Source organism: Sinocyclocheilus anshuiensis, unplaced genomic scaffold (genome assembly GCF_001515605.1).
Source record: "Sinocyclocheilus anshuiensis isolate Anshui unplaced genomic scaffold, SAMN03320099.WGS_v1.1 scaffold1005, whole genome shotgun sequence".
In the NCBI taxonomy this organism is placed as follows: domain Eukaryota; kingdom Metazoa; phylum Chordata; class Actinopteri; order Cypriniformes; family Cyprinidae; genus Sinocyclocheilus; species Sinocyclocheilus anshuiensis.
In genome coordinates this window covers 273,987-281,515 of record NW_015555810.1, presented here as the reverse complement: position 1 = coordinate 281,515, position 7,529 = coordinate 273,987, and the positions used below count along the sequence as shown (strand labels likewise).

The 7,529-nt window shown below is 36.1% G+C and overlaps 1 pseudogene; it reads right to left on the bottom strand.

Moving 5' to 3' along the window:
* LOC107675116 (WD repeat, SAM and U-box domain-containing protein 1-like) overlaps nt 1-7,529 on the bottom strand; it is an 18,463-nt pseudogene that overhangs the window by 1,432 nt on the left and 9,502 nt on the right.

The following is a 7,529-nucleotide window of genomic DNA, read 5'->3' as shown; positions in this document are numbered from 1 at the left end:
TGAATAACAGTGTCAGAACATATGATACTCACACAGCTATCCATAAAATTTTGACAGCCATGGTGCATTATAAAACTAGCCCAAAAAAGCAACCCTGTAATTTTTCCCACAAAATCATTTTCAAAACAGCCCACTTGTGTGGGAAGAAAAGTGAATCTGGCAACACTGGATGGGAATGACAAGCACATTGAACTAAATTCAGATGGTGACATCTAGATTTACATTAAAGCTGTGATCAGGACAGACTAACTTGGATCAGTGTCCTGCACTGACCTGCAGCGATGACGGGGTCCTTCATGAGCTCTCTGGTGATCGGACAGAGGAACTCATCATCCTTAATCGTCCTCAGGACTCGACCGCGGAGACCCACCGACTCTACAGGACAGAGAAAACAAGCATGTTCGGCTGATGGAAATCACCCAGCATATGACGTGCAACATGATTTGTCTGTTTTTGGCATTGCTTTATGTAATTCCACATATATCTGGCCATCACAGAGGCTACCAAACAAAACAAATGACACAAACACAGCAGACACAGTTTGTGGACAGAGGAGCTTTATTTTGCCATACAGAACTAGCGTAACTCACTCTTCACACTAAACCGCTACTGACTAGTGGCTGAACTATTTGACCATAGAAGATAATTACTAGTTGAATTCAGTGGTGGACAGTAACGGAGTAGTTTTACTTCTTTACTGTACTTAAGTAAATTGTTCAAGTATCTGTACTTTACTGGAGTAGTTTTATTTTGAGTAACTTTTACTTTTACTTCACTAAATTCCAAAGCATAAGATCGTACTTTTTACTTCACTACATTTCATAAAACATATCGTTACTCCTTATAATATATCATGTGCTCCGAGACGCAGAAGCGGTGTCTGATTCAAGAACGAACTGATTCTTTTCAATGAACCTTTTAAAATCGGGCTTTGTAAAAATCGACGCGTTTCAGAAAGGCGGGGCATAGAGGAGAAACAATAATGTACAGTATGTGGAAAATAATGTTTTTTTTACCTTAAACCGCATAAACACATTGCATTACACCAAATACACAACATAATGTTCTTTTTAGCAACATCATATGACCCCTTTAACATAGAGGCTAAGTTTATGCAACTGGCCCCAGAACGACATAAGGGTAAGTCAACGACAGAATTTTCATTTTTAAGTGAACTATTCCTTTAATTTTCATGACTTTGAAGCAGGTGACAGTGCTATTTTAATATCCAGATACTGTTATAGGTTTTATTAATGTTGAATCTTAAATTTGAAGCCTTCTTTTTTAGCAAATACAGCATGAAGATTGATTTTATTACGCCACTAGCTGGACTTCACGCATGACGTAATCACGTTGTGCGGTTAGTTCTTCATCTGTGTACTCCAGTTCAGAAAGGTAGGGTAGGATGAAAAACTTAATTTTCTCCTCCAACTTCACAATCATCCGACATTGTTGTTTTACCTTTTTTTGTAAAGGGCGTTTGACTTTCTTTGCACGTTGGCTTTGTAAACACTGGGTCGGTGCTTCCGCCTACGTCACGCGTGACCTTTCCAACGTGATTACATCATGCGTGAAGTCCAGCTAGTGCAAAACCAGCATTTGTGGTTGAAAAGTATATACAATTTTTATTTTTTGACAGGTGGTTTGGCTAGATAAGACCCATATTCTTCGGCTGGGATGGTGTAGAGCTCTTTGAAGCTGCAATGAAACCGTCAGCCCGTTGATCCCCATTGAAGTCCATTATATGGAGAAAAATCCTGGAATGTTTTGCTCAAAACCTTAATTTCTTTGCAAATGAAGACAGAAAGACCTGAACATCTTGAATGACACGGGGGTGAGTAAATGATCAGGAAATTTTTATTCTGTAAGTGAACTAATGCTTTAATTTTCCCTGTAACGTGTTAAAGGTAATCATCATGCCTATGAAACGTGATCATTGCGTCACCTGTTCGCTATTCTCATTTCTTCATCCTGTGGATAGATGTGCGTCTCATAGATGGCGCTGTCAGTGAGCAGCACGTGTCATTTGCGATGAAGAGGTCGCGGTTTACACGAGGAGCTGCAGAATGGTGTTTTCAATCAGACGCTGCCTGGGATGCATGTGTGCTCAATATGAAGTCAGACTCTCGAATCTAATTTCACAGCAGCAGCAGGCTCTGATGACTGCAGCAGCTCTAAATTCATTAGCGCAGAGCTTGAGCTCCTCCTGAGGACTCCATCGGACAACCACAAGACTGACAAAAGCATCTGATTGGCTCGACCCGCAGGCTGCATCAACCACAGGTGTTAAACTCAACTCATCGAAATTATCAGCCAATCAATCAACTCCCTACAGCAAACAGCCAGGATAATCCAAAATCCAAAGGCTGTTTCAGGCAGTTTGATGCATTCAGGTTACAGGTAATAAGTGAATTCATTATTATTTTAATTTCTGAAATCATTATTTTTGCAGTTCTGTTCAGTGCCACTAGTGACAGACAGAGAGAGAGAGAGAGAGAGAGAGAGAAATGCATTTTTCATTTATATTATAAATTATTCGATTTGAACTATTTAGTTTACAGAAAAACAGTGTAAATTATTAAAAATTCGTAATAAAAAAAGCTTCAAATAAATAAATTATTAAACTAAATAAAATGGTTAAATAAATAATGAAAATATAAATCAATTGTATAAATTTGTATAAACAAATAATAAAAATAGATTTGCATAAATAATAAAAATGACATTTACATAACACATCTTAACAGTACAATACTATATAGAGAATAGAACAAAAATGTAATAATGTGACAGAAATTACATATTTTCTAAATAATACAAATATTCATAATATTATTTTTTCTACAGTAAATTGGGTCTTTATACATGAAAATATATAGCTGCCTTTTAAATTTTCGCTCAAAGATAATAATATTTAGGGTCCATGGCATCTAATAGTTTGTTTTTTTTCTTCAGGAGTGAAAGTATAATATTAACGTGTTGCTATGTGGTGGCTAAAGTGTTCTGAAAGGTTTTAAGCATGTTGCATGGTAAATTCATTTAATAATAATAATTGTAAAATAACTAATAAAAACTTGATTTCTAGCTTTCTAGAACTCATAATAAAGCATGAAGGGCATTGTCTGAAACAGGTCTGTCTGTGTCTGTGTTTCCTCACCAGTGTTAAATTCAGTGGTCAGTGTCTCTGTGTTTAAGCTGATGAGTTCGGCCCCGTCAATGTTGTGGGCCCTAAACATGTCCACCAGAGCTTCAAATCCTTCATCACGAGCCACTCGCTCACATCCTCCTCTGACCAATCACTGACCAGTGTTCTGGAGTAACCCAGGGACTTCCTTCCTGTCCGCACACACAAACAGGAAGAGCTTTATTATCATCATCCTCAATGCTGAACATCTCTCATTATATTCCAAACAATGTGTCCCTTCCTTGCCAAACATAAACAAAGTGTCTCCTCTTGCCCAGATGAATTATTCATAAGCATGTACACATTAAAAACACATATGGTTTGTTTATTTAGTTTGTTTACATGCTATATTCAGATATTTTTAAATCTGCAATATTTTAATTACATTTGTGTAGGCAGTGAATACTAATCAAAAATTGGACTACACAAATAATTTAGTTACAACCAAAATTGTGATATATATTGTGCCTTGCTCGAATATTGCAAAAGACTCTGAATTAACTAAACAATTACAGTCTGCTTATGTGTGAGTAAAGACGGCTTAAAAAAAACGGATCCACTAATAGCGTTAAGTCCGAATCATTTTAGTGAATCGGTTCTTTCAAACCATGATTCAGGCTGAATGTTTAATTTGCACGTTTTAATAAAATGATGTTTATTAAAACCCAGCCTGTGTATGTTTCTGTAATACAATCATTTCATAAACATACTTCCAGTATTTATAAATCATCCTCCGTTTATCTCAAATGCTCTCTCACTATTAGCTCGTTTGTCGAATCGGACGTTCAAAAGAGTCGATTCTCGATTCAGTGATTGTTCGGATTTAGTTCGATTCGTGAAAGAAACGTTCAGATCAGTTTTGTGAACTATTCAACCAATTCATTTAAAAGATCCGACTCTAAAGAATGATTCGCTTAACAAACTAGCATTGCTTGCCTAGTCAAATAGGCCTATGTATCTCATCCTTTAGCTTTACCTTCAGTTTTCCGATTTAATAAAAATGTATATGTAAATAGACCTAATGTGTTTCTTTCTTTGTTTTGTTTTATTCGTGAATGCTAATGAAGCTCTTACCTTGGACTGACGTTTTCAAAGGTTCAGCTAGAAAATAAAGAGTTCGCCAGCAGCACAAATTAATGTCATTTTATTGTAAATAGTTTCTGTTTTAGTATGTGACATCTCTATGGAAGCCCGTTTCCGTCAGGTAAGAAAAAAAAATTATGACTTAAAAAGTCGAAATTACAGAACAGCCAATCATCAGCCGGTCACACTCAAAGCCGGTGTCATGTTTGAGAGGGAGGGGGAGAGGAGGCAGCCGCAGCGAGCGCAGACACAGCGGCCAGAGAAACGGAGGAGCGACTGTAGTAAGGCGTTTGTGCGAAACTGCGGAAAAACTGCAGAAAAAGTGCGGTTATAATAATAATGATGTAGCATGTATGGAAACCAACATTTTACTTCATACACCATAATGCCACAAAAAAATATTAATCGGGTCAGTTTTAATGCATAAACACGTTTAGTACTGTCATGAAATTGTATTTTTTATTATACGTGTTTACTACATGTTTAATAGTAATAAGGTACCATGTTGATGTGATGTGCATATAGGTCCAAGTCTGATTTTTTGTAAAATAAGAAATTATATGTGTAAAAAGTTTTGATATCGAACCAAATCATAAGACGGATTTCTCGTTGTGATTTCTATTGTTCGTTCATAGTCGCACCGTCCACTAGATGCAGCACGGACCGATCTGATAGCAGCTCTAGCCGTTTATGTTGATAACCAGCATTGAGGTATTATCATATACATCATTTTGTCTTCTAGGATGGATGACCTTTATGACTTTTTGAAGTCAAGAAACGTTTCTGACGACATCATACAGCGAATGCAACAGGATAAGGTATTCATGAAACTAATAAGTATATATGTAGTGTATCACACGTGCAGTACCTAAAAATTGTCACAGAGAAACTTTGGAACAATATATTCTGTTTAAATAATATTCTCCAGTAGAAGTGCTTAAACTGCTCTGTCTTGTTTCTTTCTAGATATACTGAGTACTCAGTAATCCTATGTCTCTGGTTCAAAAAACAAACCGCCTCTATAACTCTATAACAACCAGTTGACTGTACATTATTCCTTATACATTATAGTCAATCCAAGTCACCTTTATTTCTATAGTGCTCAATACATATGGTTTTAAAGCAGCTTGCAGTAAGAAACAGGAAAATTATGGTCTTTAAAAAGAATAAATAGTGACATTGTTCAGCGTTAAATTAGTTACATTTAAAACAGTTTAAGATCAGTTATGAAATGAGTTCAAGCCAGCTCGGTGCAAAGGCAAACAAGAAGAACATTTCTCAAACCATTTATTCCCAGACAATTTCAAACCCAAGTCAAATAAGTCAGCGTGGTAATGTGAACACAAGTGCCCCGTATGGAAGTGGCTCTGCTGGTTCAGGAAATACTGATCAAATTCTCCATATTATGTTCAGTTGAGATGGAGCATAGGGCACACCAACTGTATCTTTATAAATATGTTGACTGTGGTGAAAAAATGACCATACAAATTAAGGGAAAAATGGAGATCAGAGGTCTGTGAACTGCAGGAAGCTGTAAGTCAAAGAGCTACCTTCAGCGATATTGTTAACTTTGTCGAAAGACAAGTAAAAATAATGGGTGATCCAGTTTTTGGAGACATACTGGATGTCCCAACATTAACAGGAAGCAAATCAGTGAACAAAGGCAAGTCTCAGTCTAATTTTAAAAGAAGCAGTTTTGCTACTACGGTCACATCAATGGAAAGGAAATCAGAAATTGGGATTAATAGAAAAGAAACAAGTTCACCCAGCAACAAGAGTTGTTTGTTTTGCTTTTGTTGACCGTATATTCAAACTTTTGCATTGATAATCTGCCGATCCTTCAAGAAATGCATGCCTCAATGAACAAGTTGTCGGTGGACAAATAAATCTCAAGACGCAAATGTAAAGGACGATTGACGTGTCACAAGTTATTCCCTCACTCAGCTCCTGCGGCTTTAGTTAGTTTTTTGGCCGCTACAATACTCCTTAAAGTGTTAACATTATTAAACCTGGCCTTCCATAATCGTGTGTCGTGTAGATCAGTGAGCCAGCAATAAGTCATAATTTTGACTTTTTAAATCTCATAATTTCGACTTTTTAAGTCATAATTTCGACATTCTCTCATAATTTCGACTTTTTATCTCGTAATTTCGATTTAGTAAGTCATAATTTCAACTTGTTATCTCGTAATTATGACTTAAGTATGTCATAATTTCGACTTTTTAAGGCATGATTTTTTTTTCTTACCTGGCAGAAACGGGCTTCCATAGGCCTCCATAGTAACCCCACTGAGAGAAACCGCACTAGGTATTTTGGCAATAATATCACATAGCCTAGGCCTACTCATGATAATTTTTTCTGCATATATAAAATTACATCAATTATGTTAATACACTAATCTGGCCATTAAGTTTCCTGAGACAGTGTCGTTACACTAGTTACTTGATTCTTTCACGACTCGTACGTATGAGTGTCCACTCAGAAATACTTTATTCGCGTCTTTAAACTTTGGCTTTGGAGTTCGAATCATTTCCGTGATTCAGTTCAAGTGTGCCGTATTAATGAATCGATTCAAAACGGATTTGTTTGCGTCACCACTCAAAAATGTTCATTAACGTCTCTTCGTGGCATTTTTTCATACATTAAAATGTTTAGTAAAATATAGATAGGCCTGTGCCGGTAAATATTAATGTATATTTTTACTGCTGCATATTAATGAAAATAATTAGAATAATATTGTTCATTTAGTGCAAAACATTTTTATGTAAAATTAAATATGTGAAAATATATGACACTGGCTTTATTGTGGTCACACGAACGTTTGTTATATGGAAAATAAGAGTGCGAACATTGTTCAACAGAAATTTCACATTAATAAAACAGGGGATATGGGTTGTAATGACATGATAAATAAATATTGGCTGAAATTTTGGGGATGAACTATAGTTTTAAGTCATAAACCATCATTATACAACAGATCGGCAGCTGTTCTGTCTAAACTCTTCTTGCTAGTAAAATGATATTCTTCATGGCATCCTAAATGTGTGCCATCTGTCAGCATGGGTGTGACTCCACAACCCAACATGCCCGGGGTCACAGAAACACGGTCACTACATGCTCACACACACATGAAAAAAAAAACTCTCTTTATTCTTACAAGTATATTTCAATGTTAAATAAAATATAATTATTTAAAAAAATATTCAGTAACATAATACATTTGTGACCCTGGAGCACAAAACCAGTCATAAGTCGCTGGGGT